Below are 20,294 nucleotides of genomic sequence, written 5' to 3'. Positions count from 1 at the left end.
GTGGAGTTGTGAAAATATAGTGGAATTAATGCACATGCAAGATCATCCCCACAATAACCCCTCAAGACATGCACTCCAGTAGAGCCACTTATTTCCTGTATGACTGTGTGTATTTGAGGGGAGAGTTGAGGAAATATAGTAAAATTAACATCCATGTAGGTATTCTCCACAACTTCCTTTCAACATAGGCATTACCATATTATCCACACCCATATGTGTATGCGTGTGTGTGTGTGCATACACTACATCTCCCCCCAAAGAAAGAAGGAGACAAAGAGCGAGGGAAGGTTGGCTACAGCAACGTGTGGTGGGTACAGCTAGTTATTATAAAATAATACTACAGTGTTTCTCAACCTGGGGGTCGGGACCCCTGGAGGGGTCGCAAGGGGGTGTCAGAGGGGTCACCAAAGACCACCAGAAAATAATGTATTTTCTGTTGGTCATGGAGGTTCTGTGTGGGAAGTTTGATTCAGTTCCATTGTTGGTGGAGTTCAGAGTGCTCTTTGATTGTAGGTGAACTATAAATCCCAGCAACTACAACTCCCAAATGTCAAGGTCTATTTTCCCCATACTCCACTAGTGTTTACATTTGGGCATATTGTGTATCCATGCCAAGTTTAGTTCAGATCCATCATTGTTTAAGTCCACAGTGCTCTACCTGGATGTAGGTGAACTACTGCTCCCAAACTCAAGGTCCCACCAAAGTGTTTTCTGTTGGTCATGGGAGTTCTGTGTGCCAAGTTTGATTCAGTTCCATTGTTGGTGGAGTTCAGAATGCTCTTTGATTGTAGGTGAACTATAAATCGCAGCAACTACAACTCCCACAGGACAAAATCAATACCCTCCCCCAATCCCACCAGTATTCAAATTTGAGTGTATTGGGTATTTGTGCCAAATTTGGTCCAGTATATGAAAATACATCCTGCATATCAGATATTTACATTACTATTCATAACAGCAGCAAGATGACAGTTATGAAATAGCAACGAAACTAATTTTATGGTTGGGGGTCACCATAACATGAGGAAGCGTATTAAGGGGTCGTGGCATTAGGAAGATTGAGAACCACTGTAATACTAGAATCTGGGATCAACCAGTGATCTAAATTGTAGAAATTTCAAGACAGTAAAAGCAAAAGTAATGCCTATTTACACTACGGAATTAAATTGATTTACTCTAGCTCAAGAGTAAGAATTTGAGCTCTCTAGTAGGGAGCATGAAGTATTTCATCAAACTACAAATTTCAGAATTCCTTGGTTGGAGTCATGACCATTGAACAGCTATCAAACTGGTACGCATAGTGCAAATGCACCTAAGACTCCTGCCAGCCCCGAGTCATTCTGGTAAACCAGCCCTCTAGATCTACCATATATCCTGGGGTTGTGGGATTGTTGGTTTTTTTGTATTTGTTGGAAAGTTTCCATTTAACCAATTGACTACATATAATGGTGAAAGGAGTTGTACCAACTCTTCTTCTTCTGGTTTTTATTGTAGATCCTGATGTCCGAACTTCTCTTCCTTCCGTCCGCACTTTCTTGTCCTAAGGCTGTTTTCGGTGAAGAGCTTTGACATCTGTAGAAGCAGCTGGAAGTGAGGGTGAGCCAATACTGCATGATAAAAAAGATCTCCATAGAAAACCAGTGGGCTGTGATAATTTCATCTTAGTGGGTGGGCTTCTGTTCTGTGTGAATTGGGAACATCCTGCGTTGCACTTTTTTGTAAATGTAAAAAACCAAAAAGATATTTCTGCCTATTTAGGTCAAATTAAATGGGCAAGATATGAAAAGTTTTGGAGTTAAATCAGCAAATTAACACAGTTGATTTACACTAGCCATTTGCAGATGTGGTCCTCTGTATCCACGGATTCAGCCATCCACAGTTTGAAAACTTTTAAAAAATTCCAAAAAGCAAATCTATTTTTTTTTTTTGCATTTTGTGTAAGGGATGCCATTTCACAGCACATTGCATCTAATTGGATGGATTCTGGTTTCAGAGTGGGTTTCTGGAACCAAAATCAGGTGGATACCAAGGGTCCTCTGTAATTCTATATTGGAAATATACAGTCAGGCTGTTTAAAATGGAAAGCACTTCAATTGTTCACATTTAAGGTTTGTTGTGTGAACCTGATATACGCTTTTTAAAAATTAAATTACTGTGATGTCCTTACAACTTATATCGGTCTAATATAGACGAAGCTAATGGTTTTTTCTGTTCTACATATGCCAGCTGCATATTTTTGGTGTCCATTCATTTTATGCTAGCAGTCCCCAGCCATTCATTGCTGTGGCCAAGTCTGTGTATATGTGTTTTTTGTGTATATATATTTGTGTATATGTGTGTTTGCATTTATATATGTGGTTTTGCACATGCGTTGTAATGTATTTTTATTCTTTGGTTTTTTAAGTCTCTTCCGCTGAGTTTTTAAAAAATGTTTTTATGAGTGATGGTCTCTCGTTGGCCTGAGAGGTGTCTTGTGTCCAAATCTGGTGACAATTTGTCCAGTGGTTTTTGAGTTATGTTAATCCCACAAACAAACATTACATTTTTATTTATATAGAACTAGCCGTCCCCTGCCACACATTGCTGTGGCCCAGTCTGTGTATATATGTTGTGTGTGTATATGTGTGTTTATATATTTGTGTATATGTGTATATGTGTGTGTTTGTTATTTAACATTTTATCCTGCTCATGTGGCCCGCCTACTGTCACTGTGATTGTGTTTATTGTAAAGTTATATTGTTAATGTATTCAAATGTTTTTATGTAATTATGATGTAGTTGCTTGTTGCTACTGTTTTCGTTTTAATTTGCTGTAATATGTTGTCTGGGCCTGGCCTCATGTAAGCCGCCCTGAGTCCCCTTTGGGGAGATGGTGGCGGGGTATAAATAAAGTTTATTGTTGACCTGAGAAGTGTCTTGTGTCCAAATTTGGGGTCAATTTGTCCAGTGGTTTTTGAGTTATGTTGTTTTTGAGTTACCCACAAACGAACATGACACTTTTATTTATATACATTGGCCATCCCCTGCCACGCGTTGCTGTGGCCCAGTCTAGAGATCTGGAAAATGAAGTAATGAGAAAGTGTTGATTTCTAATATATGTAATTTCCTTATGCTTGTGAGTAAACAGTATTTATTGTTGTTTCTCTGTCAGTGTTGATGTGGAGATTGTTTGGTTTGCCTACTCGGGAACATGCAACATATCATTGTCCTTCTTTAGGAATCCCTTTCAAATCTATGGTACTATATGTGTGTGTGAATCATATCTATCTATATCTATGGCTGGATGGCTCTTTGTCAGGAGGGCTTTGATTACGTTTTCTTGCCCTGGTGAAGGGAGTTGGACTGGATGGCCTTAAGTATTTTCTGTTGGGGGTTCTGTGTAGGAAGCTTGCCCCAATTCTGTCGTTCGTGGGGTTCAGAATGCTCTTTGATTGTAGGTGAACTGTGAATCCCAGTGAGTACAACTCCCAAATGTCATGGTCGATTTCCTCCAAACTTCATGTTTGTTCATATTTGGGCATATTGCGTGCTTGTGCCAAGTTTGGTCCAGATCATCATTATTTGAGTCCACAGTGTTCTCTGGATGTAGGTGAACTACAACTCCCAAACTCAAGGTCAATGCCCACCAAACCCTTCTAGTGTTTTTTGTTGGTCATGGGAGTTCTGTGTCCCAAGATTGGTTTAATTCCATCATTGGTAGAGTTCAAAATGCTCTTTGATTGTTGGTGTACTATAAATCCCAGGAACTACAACTCCCAAATGACAAAATCAATTTTTTGAGTGAAGGACATACATTGGGTTGTTACGTGTATCGTGTCCAAATTTGGTGTCAATTCGTCCAGTGGTTTTTCAGTTCTGTTAATCCCACAAACGAACATTACATTTTTATTTATATAGATTATTATTATTATGAACTAATCACCCAAATCCTGGGTTTTAGCCCTGAGATACATGCCTCTTCTACATCGTTCTTTTCTGCTAATAATCCTTGTCTGTACTATGATTATCTCTTGTTTCCCCCGCAGAAAGTTTCTTCCCCTTCTGGGGCCTCCTGACCTCCCACCTCTGCTCTCTTTAATCTTCCCAAAGAGCTGTTGCAAAAGCTACCACTGTTTCCTGCTGTCCTGGATGCCTGTTACTCCTCTCTCCAAATCCCTTTCCCTGGCTTCTCCTCTTCCTGCCTTTTTCCGGTTATGCCCTTCGTTTGGTTAACATTTTGCTCTCCTTCTTCACCCATTACTTTGCCCCACTAGAAAAGAGTTGAATCAAACCCTTTCAAAATACTTCATCGACAATCCAACTCAGTGCATTTTTGAAATTGGCCAACAATCCCAGAAGTTGCTGTGAGTTTTCAAGGCTGTATGGCCATGTTCCAGAAGCATTCTCTCCTGATGTTTCACCCACATCTGTGGCAGGCATCCTCAGAGGTTGTGAGGTCTGTTGGAAACTAGGCAAGTGGGTTTACATATTTGTAGAATGTCGAGGGATAAAGAACTCTTGTCTGTTGGAGGCAAGTGTGAATGGTGTTGTGCAGAAGCAGATTTTAGCCAGGTCCAATGCAAAAGACACACAAGCAAGAGGACAAAAGGAACAAAAACTTTACTCTTATCAGCAGAGGCAAAATATAAACTTGCAGTGTTGCATACAAAACAGTGCAACAAACTTACATAGTCCTTGTAAGTAACGCAGAATAAGGCTTCTTCATCTTCATTCAAATGAGAGAGCAAAACATAAACCTTGAGTAAATAGCTATTCCATCATAGCAAAGAGCATCACTGTTAGAGCATAGCAGCATTACAGCATATTGCATCTCCTTGAGAGCAGAATATTGCATCTTCAAACTGTATTCTAAAATCCATACAGTTATACCCCATCATAGAATCAAAGAGTTGGAAGAGACCTCATGGGCCATCCAGTCCAACCCCCTGCTAAGAAGCAGGAATATTGCATTCAAATCACCCCTGACAGATGGCCATCCAGCCTCTGTTTAAAAGCTTCCAAAGAAGGAGCCTCCACCACACTCCGGGGCAGAGAGTTCCACTGCTGAACAGCTCTCACAGTCAGGAAGTTCTTCCTCATGTTCAGATGGAATCTCCTTTCTTGTAGTTTGAAGCCATTGTTCCGCGTCCTAGTCTCCAAGGAAGCAGGAAACAAGCTTGCTCCCTCCTCCCTGTGGCTTCCTCTCACATATTTATACATGGCTATCATATCTCCTCTCAGCCTTCTCTTCTTCAGGTTAAACATGCCCAGCTCCTCAAGCCGCTCCTCATAGGGCTTATGGCCCAAACATGCTGGCTGACCTACATTACCAGCTGCACATAATAATTAACATCATAAGGTTTTTCTTTAACACACACACTTGATCCTGCTACGACTTACTGTAACTGCAGTTGGCCACCTTACAGAGCATTTAATGGCCTTGCAACTTCAAAGCCTGGCTGCTTCCTGCCAGGCGAATCCTGGGGGAATCTTTCTCCCACCCTGTACATTCCACAGATATATAAACCTCACTTGCGTAGTTTCCAACAATACCTGACAAACTCTGAGGATGCCTGCCATAGATGTGGGTGAAGTGTCAGGAGAGAATGCTTCTGGAACATGGCCATACAGCCTGGAAAACTCACAACAACCCAGTGATGAAAGCCTTTGACATCACAATCCCAGAAGTAGTGAGTGCCTAAATGGCACTTCAGAGGTTATAGAATTCTTGAAGCCTCATTGAAAGGAAAGGAAGGGAAAGACAGGGAAAAATGAGGAGGATTGTGTCCAAATGCAAGGCTAAATCCTGGCTTAGCATTTCATGAATCGGCCTCAACCTCAGTGAGACTGGCTGCCTCACGTGGGGAAACAATACAGGCAGGCCAGAGGAGGCTGGGGAAATGAGAACATGAATGTCCAGGGCTTGGGCATGTGCCATGAAACTGTAATTTCATCCAAGGGTGGAAATCATGAGTCCCGTGGAGCACGTGTGACCTTATGTTTGGGAAAGGGTGAAATTTCCTGCGCATCCCTGCCTGACTTCATAGGAAAATACCTCTTTTGGGATGCTGTGGATAGAGAGAGCAAAGAAACAAACAAACCAGTAGTTGTGGAAGTGACTTCTGGGTGCCCGAAAGAACCTTATGTTGACTGTCAAAGGTTCCAGAAATCCTAAACAGACCCACTGACTCTCAGCATGTACCATTTGTCAGAGTAATTTTTTTTATAAAGCAGCTACTGCTGTTACTATATATTGTCACAAATGACTTTCCAATGATTTTAAAGCATAAGTTCTTTTTATTGCAATTTCCAGTGTGAGAGGGTATATCAGATTACAGAAAAACATTTAGACAAAGAATGACATTGGACATACAGACATACAGATGCTATGCAATTACATTGTATTTACAATTATATGGCTAACAAACGAACAAAGGGGAATTACATTTTCACTCAACATTCACACACATGTACATGCATTCATCTTCATGCACCCAGATATTCTCCCTCCTTGGAGAAGCACCTGTTAGGCCAGACCCTGCTTTTCTGCAGCCTGTCAATGCATAGTTCCATTACGCCAAAAATTCAAAATGCCGAAATGCCAAAACTTCTTCCCCTAAGAACAATTCCAAGGACCAGATCTCTGTTTTCCATACAGAAAACTTGACTCCCTGCAGAAAACCCAAGGCTCCAAAAGTGCACTTCTTCCTCCTCTGGCCCCAAAGTGACCGGACTGTTCCCATGCAGATCTGCCACTCTCCATAGGTACACTATCTCTCTCCTTCCGATGGAGCAGAGCATAGCGGGTGGAACAGACTCCTCAGGTCGGCCACACTCTGAGCATTATTAGATTGAGTCTTTTATATGCTGATGTGGTCCCAAAGTTGTAAATTAGTGATAGACGTCTTCCATCCTGGATCCATCTCAGTTTCCTGGCCAGATGTCGATCTTCTTGATGGGTGTTGATCTTATGTTGACTTCCTTCTTAACATTGTAAACATTCTGTTATCCCTGTCTTAGTTCTTATCAGATTCTACTTTTCAGCTCTTATTAGCAACTTTTAATTACAGTCCAGAAAGCAGGTAGTTAGTCATTGCAGGCCTTAATATTATACTTGTGTTTCCAAAATTATTGACTCCATACATCCTTTCATTCTTCCACAAATCATATTAAACCCACAATTATAAAATCTGCACATTAAATTTCAACAACAACATCAGTGGTTCCCAACCTTTTTTTGACCAGGAACCACTTTGACCAGGGACGACTCTCCAACATTAGTATCAAAAGAGTTACGGGTCAGTTTTTTTTTTCATGTCAGGAGTGACTTGAGAAACTGCAAGTCGCTTCTGGTGTGAGAGAATTGGCTGTCTGCAAGGACGTTGCCCAGGGGACGCCCGGATGTTTTGATGTTTTATCATCCTTGTGGGAGGCTTCTCTCATGTCCCCGCAAGGGGAGCTGGAGCTGATAGAGTGAGCTCATCCATGCTCTCCCCGTATTCAAACTTGAGACCTGTCGGTTTTCAGTCCTGCCGGCACAAGGTTTTAACCCACTGCTCCACTGGGGGCAGTTATTGGTCAAATTTAGATTCGGTTTGGTGATTTGGGGTGCTGATTCAGAAAATTGAATAGACCACATCAGCTCTAGTTTCTGATACAGAACATATGCCATCCAGTAGTCCAATTTGTTCACCCACAGAAAACCATATTTAATAAGCCTCAGCACTATAAGAGAGTTTCGCAAGACCAGTCGCTCTCGTTGCAATGGTGTAGTAACGGTGAGTCCACAGACTATATTTCAGGTCTTGCGGACCACTGGTCACCCACCACAGGTTGGGAACCACTGCTCTATATGGAAGCAAGTCCTAGCATATTCAGCAAGGCTTGCATAGGATTGTCTTTTTATAAAATACTAGCCATCCCCTGCCACGTGTTGCTGTGGCCCAGTCTGTGTATATGTGTTTTGTGTGTGTGTGTGTGTACATGTCTATATATGTGGTTTTGTGCATGTGTTGTAATTTTTTTTTGTTTTTAAAGTCTATTCTGCTGTGTTTTTCAGTGTTTTTATGAGTGATGGTCACTTGTTGGCCTGATAGGTGCATTGTGTCCAAATTTGGTGTCAATTCGCCCAGTGGTTTTTGAGTTATGTTAATCCTACAAATGAACATTACATTTTTATTTATATAGATCAGAGGTCCTCAAACTTTTTAAACAGAGGGCCAGGTCATAATCTCACAAACTATTGGAGGGCCAGATTAAAATTTGAAAAAATCATGAATGAATTCCTATGCACACTGCACATATCTTATTTGTAGTGCAAAAAACACTTTAAAACAATGCAATAATTAAAATGAAGAACAATTTTAACAAATATAAACTTATTAGTATTTCAATGGGAAGTGTGGGCCTGCTTTTGGCTGATGAGATAGGATTGTTGTTGTTGTTGTTGTTGTTGTGTGTGTGCTTTCAAGTCATTTCAGACTGAGGTTGACCCTGAGGCAAAGGCCGGGTAAATGACCTTGGAGGGCCGTATCCGGCCCCCGGGCCTTAGTTTGAGGACCCCTGATATAGATACTAGTTTTGCAAAAATATAAGTACTTATGGTAAATGTTGTAGAGTGTTTCTTCTAACCCCCAAAAACAGTAATGAAATTTTGAAAATGGAATAATGCACCAATGGAAGTGTGAAAATTGAAATGGATGTAAATAGGGAGAACCAGGTCTAAAGGGAATCACTGGAGATTGAGGAACAGAGCTGAATAAGCACTAAGTTAGGAATTCTAGTCAACCCACTGATATCGAGCAGAAATTTGGAAGTCTTTGCCAGGAGGCAGACTCAGAAGGAGAGCCCGTTTACCCTGGCGAGACAGCAAAGAAGCACCCAAAGAGTTTTCCCTAATTTTTCCCAATAAAAGTCTCACCAAGTTGAAGAAAAGCAACCGAGTTGTCTTTATTTCATCCCAGCTGGTACGGATGTCAAACCGCAATCCCTTGCCAAAGTCGACATGTTTGGCAGGGCAGAAAATGGTACAATTTATAGGAAATACAGAGTTATCGGATTCAAACTTCCCGCTGCCCGCCCCCTTGCCGGCTTTGAGCTGATTGGCTGGAGTCATCCCCAATTTTAAATAGATTTAAAACATCAGAGCCTACCATTCTCAGGATAGAGAAATATGCAGATGTTTTCCAGAGGGAGCAAAAGAGGCTGCAGTTTCTGATCTCAAAGAGGCTTGTCTTGGGTGAGCTGGCACGCCATTCCTCTTCACACACAGAGCAGCTTCTAGAAACTGTTCTTGCGCTGTGCCTTCTTCAGCAGAGTTCTGAGTGACGAAAGCAGAATTAAGATGCACAACCTCCCGCTACCTTCAGCGACCAGAAGAAAGCCCTTCCAGCTATATCAAAAATCTTAGATTCCAGTTTCTTCCCCTTTCTCACACCTCCCTTCGAAGAGAGCAAAGGAGACTTCTCTTTCAAAGAGTGCCAAGATTGAAGTTCTTCCTCCCCTTCTAAGCAGACAAAGGAAGCCCTTCCTTCCAGCAAGGCCAAGTCAGCCTTTGTTTTCTCCCCACTTCCCTAAAGTAGCCAAGTCAAAGGAAATCTGTCCAGTCCTCTTTTCTTGCAGCTCAGAACTCCACAACAAAACTCCACGTAGCCTCAATCTCTAGATTTTTTTCCCCCCACCTCTCCCTCCTTGCTCGTCCCTTTCACTCACTGGCAGAGCTTTGTTATTATTATCAGGCTAATATTTATTTATTAGTTCCTGCAAAGAGAGCAAGAGCAGTGCTCTTCTCCAGAATCCTATTCCAGTTCTGATTTATAGATAACCCGAGGAGAGAGTGCCTTCTACTCTGCTCTGACACTGCTCATTTGAGCAAGTGCCTAGATGAAATGGTGTGTGTGTGTATACTGGTGCCTTCGAGCCACCTGTCAACTAATGGTAGACTCATGAATTTCATAGGATTTTCTTAGGCAAGGAATACTCGGAGATGGGTTTGCCAGTTCCTTTCCCTGAAATACTGTATAACCTGCAGCACTTGCTATTCCTTAGTTGTCTTACATCCAAGTACTAACCAGATCTAGAATCATAGGTGGAACCCCTGCCAAGAAGCAGGAAAATCGCATTCAAAGCACCCCTGACAGATGGCCATGCAGCCTCTGTTTAAAAGCTAACCCTGCTTAACTTCCAAGAGCAGTTGGGATCTGGTGACTTTTTAATTACTTCTCACTTTTTTATCTAAAGGTAAAAATATCATGAGCGATCACTCATGGTCGAGTATGATTGTCTTCCAGAGGCAGGGTCTTAGTAGCGAATCCTAGAATCCTAGAATCCTAGAATCATAGAATCAAAGAGTTGGAAGAGACCTCATGGGCCATCCAGTCCAACCCCCTTGGTCACCTCCAGATTGGACTACGGCAATGCACTCTACGTGGGGCTGCCCCGGAAATTCCAACTAGTCCAACGGGCAGCGGCCAAGTTGTTAACTGGTGCTCCTTACAGAGAGAGGTCAACCCTCCTGTTTAAGGAGCTCCATTGGCTGCCATTCATCTTCCGCTCCCAATTCAAGATGCAGGTGCTTACCTACAAAGCCCTAAACGGTTTGGGACCTGCCTACCTGCGTGACCGCATCTCCGTATACGAACCCACACGATCTCTCCGATCATGTGGAGAGGCCCTGCTCACGATCCCACCTGCGTTGCAAGCATGTTTGGTGGGGACGAGGGACAGGGCCTTCTCTGTGGTGGCCCCCCGACTCTGGAACTCTCTCCCCAAGGACATCAGACAAGCCCCAACATTGGCAGTCTTTAGGAAGAGCTTGAAGACGTGGCTGTTCCGGTGTGCCTTCCCTGAGTAGGAAACTCCTAGCATCATGTTCCAAATGCACTTTACTAGAGATTTAAGTCTGCACACTGCACCTATCTCCAAAAACCTATCTATTTCACCTGTCATGTCCAGCATTTTGAAAAATTTTATCCATTACATTTGGCCCGGCCGCAGTTTTAAATACATCACTGTGTTATTGTCTAATGTTTATTGCTATTGTTTTAATGTTATTGCTTTGCTTTATGAGTTTATTTATTGTTGTATTTGTTATACTGTTGTTTTATTGATGTGTTGGCCTTGGCCTCTTGTAAGCCTCACCGAGTCCTTCGGGAGATGTTAGCGGGGTATAAATAAAGTTAATATTGCATTCAAATTACTCCTGACAGATGGCCATCCAGCCTCTGTTTAAAAGCTTCCAAAGAAGGAGCCTCCACCACACTCCGGAGCAGAGAGTTCCACTGCTGAATGGCTCTCACAGTCAGGAAGTTCTTCCTCATGTTCAGATGGAATCTCCTTTCTTGTAGTTTGAAGCCATTGTGTTGTGTCCTAGTCTCCAGGGAAGCAGAAAACAAGCTTGCTCTCTCCTCCCTGTGGCTTCCTCTCACATATTTATACATGGCTATCATATCTCCTCTCAGCCTTCTCTTCTTCAGGCTAAACATGCCCAGCTCCTTAAGCCGCTCCTCATAGGGCTAGTTCTCCAGACCCTTGATCATTTTAGTCACCCTCCTAGAGTTGGAAGAGTCCTCGTGTGCCATCCAGTCCAACCCCCTGCCAAGAAGCATGAAAATTGCATTCAAAGCACCCCTGACAGATGGCCATCCAGCCTCTATTTAAAAGTCTCCAAAGAAGGAGCCTCCATCGCACTCTGGGGCAGAAAGTTCCATTGCTGAACAGCTCTCACAGTCACGAAGTTCTTCCTAATGTCCAGATGGAATCTCCTTTCTTGTAAATGACTCTGAAGACCTATCTAGATCTGTATGGTTTTTCATATTGAGGACATTTCTTTTCTTTTTTTAAAATCATTTTTATTGCGTTTTAGTGTAGTTACAAGGAAAGTGGGGGAATAATTGTGGAGGAGATAGAAAAGTAGGAAATAATACTAGACATAGGGCATTGTGAGGGAGGTGAGGCAAAGCGAGAAAAAAAATAGGGGGGGAAGGGAGTAAAAATAAGAGTAAAAAATAAAAATAAACACGAAAAATAAAAATTTGACATAAAAAAATTGGGAAAATAAAAATAAAAAGGGGGGGGGGGGGTTGGACTTCCATCTATTCTTTGAAGATCTTCTGATTTGTTTTGAAAAAACCAAAAACATGGTAGAGAGAAAAAAATGAAAACGAAAATGAAAGGTGGCCACAAAAAAAGGGTTTTGCTTGACATGCCTTCCTCTTGGCATGTTTCTCTCTTTCACTCTCTATATGTTGTTTATTCATTCAGTCACTTCCAACTCTTTGTGACCTCATGGACCAGCTCACGCCAGAGCTCCCTGTCAGCCGTCACTATTTCCAGCTCCTTCAGAGTCAAGCCAGTCACTTCATCTTGCCCTTGGTCGACCCCTCTTCCATTTTCCTTCCATTTTCCCCAGCATCATTGACTTCTCTAAGCTTTCCTGTCTTCTCATGATATGGCTAAAGTACTTCATCTTTGCATCTACTATTCTTCCAATGAGCAGTCGGGCTTTATTTCCTGGAGGATGGACTGGTTGGATCTTCTCGCAGTCCAAGGCACTCTCAGCACTTTCCTCCAACACCACAGTTCAAAAGATCTATTTTCCTTTGCTCAGTCTTCCTTATGGTCTAGCTCTCACATCCGTAGGTGTTTTGGCCTACAACTCCCAGAAATACCAACCAGTTTACTAACTGTTAGGATTTCTGGGAGCTGAAGGCCAAAAAATCTGGGGACCCACAGGTTGAGAACCACTGCTCTAAATTAAAGATTCTGAAAGAAAGAAAAGGGTTGAAGGAGACCAGTATTAGATTTCTTTTTCCTGTTCAGAGCCATATATTCACAGACACATTCTTCCTTAATTATATTTACTGATTCATGCTTGAGCCACTATGGTAGACTTGGCTCACCTTAGAGGACCTTCGTAATTCTTGTTTTTTTAAAAAAGCAGAACTTGCATGCCTGAAGTCAGCACACCCCTGATTTACACTGACTGGTATCTCCAGGATTGTGGACAGAGACCTTTCCCAGCATTTCCAAGAGCCCATTCACACTACACAATTGTAATACTGTGATTCCACTTTAATTGATACGACAGTCTTCTGTGGAATTCTGGGATTGGCCTTTACGATCCTCAGCCAGGCAGCTCCTTTGATGCCTCTCACCAAATTACAAATTTCAGGACTTCATAAAATGTAGCTGTGGTGGTTAAAGTGGAAGTGTAGTATATGTAGTGTAATAGGACCCTTGTGTTGCAACCCAAAGCAGGAAACTGGACCCTCAGACAACAATCCACCACACTTGACTTCAGGAAAACAATCATTTTTTATTGATGAAAGATGAATACAAAATAGAGGAAATATGCAAAGGTAAAAAGTCACAGTAAAAATCAGCAACAAGAAATGTCCATGAACAAGATCATAAAACCCACAGCAAAACTGCTGAATCCTGGAACCTGTTAGCAATCCACTAACCATACTTGGAACAACTAGAAAGCCTCCGAGAAACAAGGCCACTTGGATCAGGAGACCTGCAAAAGCTTGCACATGATCTGGAACGATGCCTGGTCTGAAGCTGCATTCAGGCCAGGCATACTGAAGGCCAAGAAACCTTTTGTGAGACATGCCTGAAGTTTTTGTTTGCATTTCTCTCAATCTAACTGACCTACGTAAACTTTGTGCTTCTCCCTGGCTCTGCCAAATCTGCCCCCGCCTATCCCCATTAGGCAGACCAGGTGTCAGATTATCTGGAGAACTAAAACTGGGAGGAAAAGGGAGTGAAACTTCTCTGCTCGGCTCGGAATGCATGTTCTCATGGGAATTTTGACTTTCACTTTCCAAGGCTGTAGGATTTTCACTACTCAAACCATCATCATCTAAATTGGCCTCAGAATTCACATTGACATCTACATTGACATCAGGAAATACAATCAGAGAATCAGGTTCAGGTTCACACACAGGCTGAACCCCAACACCTTGGAGATACCAAGCATTCAACCTGAGACCTTCTAGTAAACAAGGACCCATCACTAAGATCGTCCATCTGCTCTGAACTGATTGCATTATTCTGGCACTTCTCTATATCAGGTGCCACTTTCAAAGCAGAAATGCCACAGAATTCTTCATTGCTATGTGTTGCTTCTTTAGGGTTTCCAGTGTAGAGGCATGGCCAGAGATAACTGAGGTTCGCATGCGAATAAAGAATGATTTTAGTCCTTAAACACCAAACTCACTTGTAGCAACCAGTTCATCAGGCATTATGTGGTGATGCTATGTAGCCATCTTGCCCTTCCAAATACTAGCCTATCTTCCCAAGACCCTTTGGTTTGCAAGGGTTTGGGGATGTTCGGCCAATGAAAGGGGTTGTTGTTGTTCATTTGTTCAGTCGATTCTGACTCTTCGTGACTTCATGGACCAACCCATGCCAGAGCTCCCTGTCAGCCACCACCACCCCCAGCTCCTTCAAGGTCACCACCACTGGCCTGGTGGGATGTCACCACCATCCCACCAGGCCAGCGGAGAGTGAGAGGGAACCTCCATCGCGGCCGCCATTACCACCACTCCGGCATTGCCTGGCTGTGAGTCCAGCTGGCTCCGGCGGCGGTAAATTCGGACTTCTTGGCCGGAACTTTTTGGACTCTGGGCCATAACATCCTGGCCGTACGAGACAGGCCAGCGCCGCCCCCTCCCTCTCCTTTACAACCCCCACCCCCCGGCCCTTACCACCAGGCTTCCACGCCGCTTGCTGAGCAGCAGCCGCCATTGCCGCCGGCGCCGCGCGGATCACCACCTTCTGGGCCTGGGCCCGACATTTGTGCCGGGCAGCTGGGCTCACGGGGACCACAGGATTCGTCGCTCGCCGGCTACAGGGCTTCCCAGCACTACATCCTCGGGCCGCGTTTCCAGCCCTGGCTGCGGGACCCGCCGAAAACGCGCTGCTCGGATCCCTCCGCGCTTCCATCTGGTGGGGGCCTGAATGCAGGAGCTGTGTTGGCTTGGCGCCGCCATTGTACTGTATCGGCTCGGCCCCTCCATTGTCAACAGCAGCGGCCCTCTGCTGGCTGAACTGTGCCACCAACAGTGGAATTCCATCAAAGACTGCTCCCCTGCCATCTGGATCTCATCGTCAGCACGGGACATTTCCATCGCGCCCACTAGCGTCCGGAATAAACATTACCACTCCTCCATTAGTGGGGGCCCAAGCAACAACCGGAAGGCCTACCCGCTAGAAGCTCAGTGTTGCTGCTACCATCCAGAACTCATAGCAACAGAAATCCTGTTACCTCCTGCAACATCGCCCCCTCTGGCGGGAGGTGCAATTAATATCTCTCCATACAGCTGCTAGAAATTGTCTCCTTGGAGTCACTGCCTACAATATACAAGACCAACCCACTAAGCTTCATTAGCTTCTCACCGGGACGGCCAAGAAGAACTAGGGGCCAGGCCAAGGGGTGCCGGCTTGCTGTCCACGGGCCCTAGAAGCTGGGCCCTATGGTTCTAATTGCCCTTCCTAGTGAATGACATCTGGTTTTTTCGGTGGGCACTGACTTTGAGTTATTGGACTATTGAGCACTTTAGTCCATCATTGAGACTTTATGGTACTATTAGAATCTGAACCATAGAAAACCACCTAGCACTTTAATTTCTAGCACTTTAATTCCTGCACTTTAGAACGCCTGGGTCATTATAAGCTATCAACTGGTCCCAAACCAATAAGCTGCTGTTGAGGTGTTGGCACTATTGCACTTTAGAACGCCTGGGTCATTATAAGCTATCAACTGGTCCCAAACCAATAAGCTGCTATTGAGGTGTTGGCACTATAGCACTTTAGACAGCCCTGTACCCCCAGTCCGACCCTAGCTCCACATTACGAACTACCAGTAATTGACTGATGCTACCATCTTTGTCAATTTTGTTACTATTGACAGCCTTCCCCGCCAGTCTCACTCAAATGCACTTTAGGTTCTCCAACACATGGGAAGGAGTTGGAAGCAGGGGGGTGGAGGAGGACCCTAGGGGTTCAGAGTTATACAATTACAACAATGTCTACCACTATTATGCATCAACACCTGATACTGCAAATGAGGAGTTTGGAGGAATTCCCCCCGGGGTGGGTGGTTCTGCAGGTGAAGGGGCTGCTATAGAGGTGGTGACAGGTAGAGGGAGATACGGGAAAGGGAGAACAAATCACTCAATCCGACCCAAAATTTCTAACAATAATCTGGCGAATTCAAAACATTCTAAGGATGCAAGACAAAAACAAACCCGGCCCAAAAAGTACAATAGAACATTGGCATTTCCAAAGATTACTTATACTACAACTTTACAAACGATTCGGCTCGAAAACAATAGGAATATATTGGCAACTCCAAAAAATTCTCCTGACAAGATACAGCTGAGATGCCAGGATGGTGGTCCCTCTGGGTTAAGGGTGGTGCTGTTCAATGCCAGGTCGGTAAATGGAAAAACCTCCATCATTCGAGATCTAATTCAGGAGGAACAAGCCGACCTGGCATGTATAACAGAGACCTGGCTGGACGAGGGGGGAGGGGTGAACCTCTCCCAACTGTGCCCGCCAGGGTACTCTGTCCAGCACCAGCCAAGATCCGGAGGGCGGGGAGGAGGAGTGGCAGTCGTCTATAAGGTTTGCATTCCCCTGATCAGGTGCCCCATCCCACAATCATCGTCATTTGAGTGTGCCGGCTTTAGGTTAGGTGACCGGGACAGGATAGGGATTCTGTTAGCGTACCGACCACCCCGCTGCACGACAGTCTCCCTACCTGAGCTAGCAGGAGTGGTCTCGGACATGGCGTTGAGCTCCCAGCGGCTTTTAGTCCTGGGGGATTTCAATATCCATGCCGAGACCGCTCTCTCAGGTGCAGCTCAGGACTTTATGGCCGCCATGACAACCATGGGCCTGTCCCAACTAGTAACTGGTCCCACCCACACGGCCGGACACACATTGGATTTGGTCTTTTCTCAGGGATGGGGTGATAGTGTCGGGGCGGAGGAGCTGACCATCGCTCCATTGTCATGGACCGATCACCACCTGATTAGGTTTAGACTGACTGTTCCTTCTAACCTCCGCAGGGGTGGTGGACCCATTAGAATGGTCCGCCCCAGGAGACTCATGGATCCAAATGGCTTCCTGACGGCTCTTGGGGAATTTCCCACCTCCCTGGCTGGCGACTCTGTCGATGCCTTGGTCTCTCATTGGAACACCGAGATGACTAGGGCAATTGACACAATCGCTCCGGAACGCCCCCTCTCGAGTAACCGAGCCAATCCAGCCTCTTGGTTTACTGAGGAGCTGGCGGCAATGAAGCGAAAGAAGAGGTGGCTAGAGCGCGTGTGGCGAAAGAATCCGACTAAATCAGCCCAAACACATCTGAATGCCTTTCTAAGGTCCTACGGTGTGGCAATAGAGGCAGCACAAAAAACATCCTTTGCCGCCAATATTGCATCTGCGAAGAATCGTCCAGCTGAGCTCTTCCGAGTTGTCAGGGGTTTGTTAAATCCGCCGAAAAGCGAGATCCCTGACGGCTCGGGAGCTCGCTGTGAAGCGTTTGCTCGATTCTTCGCAGATAAAATTGGGCGGATTCGGTCGGATTTCGACGCCACTTTACCTGCAGTCTCTGAGGATGTAACGAGAGCATCTGCTTGTCAGGTTTTATTGGATTCTTTTCAATTGGTTCAGCTTGAGGATGTGGACAGGATCCTTGGAGAGGTGCGACCCACCACATGCATCCTAGACCCCTGTCCATCCTGGCTGATAAAAGAAGCCAGAGGGGGTTTGGCAGAGTGGGTGAAGGTGGTGGTTAATGCCTCCTTGCAGGAGGGCAAGATTCCAGCGAGCTTAAAACAAGCTATTATCAAACCGCTGTTGAAGAAACCATCACTGGACCCCACTCAATTAGACAACTATCGGCCAGTTTCCAATCTCCCCTATTTGGGCAAAGTCATGGAACGTGTGGTGGCAGCACAACTCCAGGGGTTTCTGGTAGACACTGATTATCTTGATCCGGCACAGTCTGGCTTTAGACCGGGACATGGAACGGAAACAGCCTTGGTCGCCTTGGTAGATGATCTTCGCAGGGAGCTAGACAGGGGGAGTGTGTCCCTGTTAGTTCTGCTGGACCTCTCAGCGGCCTTCGATACCGTCGATCACGGTATCCTTCTGGGACGCCTCACAGAGATGGGACTTGGGGGTACTGCTTTGCAGTGGCTCCAGTCCTTTCTGGAGGGACGGTCCCAGAAGGTGTTACTGGGTGACACCTGTTCGGCTCCACAGCCATTGTCATGTGGAGTCCCTCAGGGATCAATTCTGTCCCCAATGTTGTTTAACATCTACATGAAGCCGTTGGGAGAGATCATTCGGAGTTTCGGACTGCGATGTTATCTCTATGCAGATGATGTCCAGATCTGTCACTCCTTCACACCTGTCACCAAGGAGGCTGTCCAGACCTTGAACCGGTGTCTAGCTGCTGTGTCGGACTGGATGAGAGCTAACAAATTGAAATTAAATCCAGACAAGACAGAGGTCCTACTGGTCAGTCGTAAGGCCGAACAGGGTATAGGGTTACAGCCTGTACTGGATGGGGTTACACTCCCCCTGAAGTCGCAGGTTCGCAGCTTGGGAGTGATCCTGGATTCACCGCTGAGCCTGGAACCCCAGGTCTCGGCGGTGGCCGGGAGAGCTTTTGCGCAATTAAAACTTGTGCACCAGTTGCGCCCGTACCTCGGGAAGTCTGATCTGGCCACGGTGGTCCACGCTCTTGTTACATCCCGAATAGACTACTGCAACGCTCTCTACGTGGGGTTGCCCTTGAAGACTGTTCGGAAACTTCAACTAGTCCAGCGAGCGGCAGCCAGATTGCTCACCGGGGCGACATACAGGGAGCATACCACCCCCCTGCTATGCCAGCTCCACTGGCTGCCGGTTCAGTTCCGAGCACAATTCAAGGTGCTGGTCTTGACCTATAAAACCCTGTACGGTTCCGGTCCAGTGTATCTGTCCGAACGTATCTCCCGCTACGTCCCACCTCGGAGCTTGAGATCATCTGGGGAGGTCCTGCTCTCGACCCCACCACTCTCACAAGTGAGGCTGGTGGGGACGAGGAGCAGGGCCTTCTCAGTGGTGGCCCCTCACCTGTGGAACTCACTCCCCGGGGAAATCAGAGCATCACCATCCCTCCTCTCCTTCAGGAGGAGGGTGAAAACTTGGTTGTGGGACCAGGCCTTTGGGCAACCAGGCAATTAAAGACCAGCAGGATGGACAAAATGGTATTAAAAGCGGAACTATGAGACAGCAAACACTGACAATGTAAGGGAGGAATTTAGGTTTGTATTGTTTTTATTGATTTTAAAAATTTTTACTGGAATAATGCATGAAGCCGTTATTAACTGTGAAATTTTACTGTAAGTGTGATGATTGTTGTGATGATTGTTGTGATATTGGCATCTATTTGTTGCCTTACTGTGTAAGCCGCCCTGGGTCCCCTTCGGGGTGAGAAGGGCGGGGTAAAAGAACCCCAAATAAATAAATAAATAAATAAGGTCAAGCCAGTCACTTCAAGGATCCCATCTTGCCCTTGGTCGGCCCCTCTTACTTTTTCCTTCCATTTTCCCCAGCATTATTGTCTTCTCTAAGCTTTCCTGTCTTCTCATTATGTACTTCATCTTTGCCTCTACTATCCTTCCCTCCTATGAGCAGTTGGGCTTTATTTCCTGAAGTATGGACTGGTTGGATCTTCTGGTGGTCCAAGGCACTCTCAGATCTTTCCTCCAACAAATCAAAGGGGAGAATGGATTTTCCCCAACCACCCATCCTGTGAATTCACAGGGTTCACTTTTACATCTTGAAGGGAATATTTTAAGCATCTACAAAGATCTTCTAGCAATCACATTTTGTTGCATTCCCATCCTCTCCAGTTTTGATGGCAGATTTTTTGGTCCGTAAAATTTAGTTCTGTCATTTTTCAAATTAAGTGGCATGGCATGTGGTTATGTGGGAGCCTGCTTGCCCTTCATTTCCATTTGGGCTCACATTAAAGCAGTGGTTCCCAACCTGGGGTCCCCAGATGTTTTTGGCCTACAACTCCCAGAAATCTCAGCCAGTTTATCAGCTGTTAGGATTTCTGGGAGTTGTAGGCCAAAAACATCTGGGGATCCCAGGTTGAGAACCACTGCATTAAAGGGTAAACGTAGCTATAATGCCAAGCCCCGATTAGAGTAGATAAGACATACTTGCCCAAAAGGCAAGAAGCTACACAGGCTTTGCATGCGTATGGATCCTACATCTGTCACTGCAAAGTATGCACGTGTGCAG

The 20,294-nt window shown here is 45.1% G+C and overlaps 1 protein-coding gene across 2 annotated transcripts in view; it reads left to right on the top strand.

The window, feature by feature from the left end:
* SERTAD2 (SERTA domain containing 2) overlaps window positions 1–20,294 on the top strand; it is a 187,056-nt gene that overhangs the window by 71,836 nt on the left and 94,926 nt on the right. For both annotated transcript variants that reach the window (XM_060784438.2, XM_060784430.2), the window contains exon 2: window positions 1,495–1,596. The gene's annotated coding sequence lies outside the window, so the exon portion shown is untranslated. The remainder of the gene's footprint in view (window positions 1–1,494; window positions 1,597–20,294) is intronic.

The sequence above is a fragment of the Anolis sagrei genome, chromosome 1 (assembly GCF_037176765.1).
Source record: "Anolis sagrei isolate rAnoSag1 chromosome 1, rAnoSag1.mat, whole genome shotgun sequence".
Lineage (NCBI taxonomy): Eukaryota > Metazoa > Chordata > Lepidosauria > Squamata > Dactyloidae > Anolis > Anolis sagrei.
This window is presented reverse-complemented; position numbering and strand designations above follow the sequence as displayed.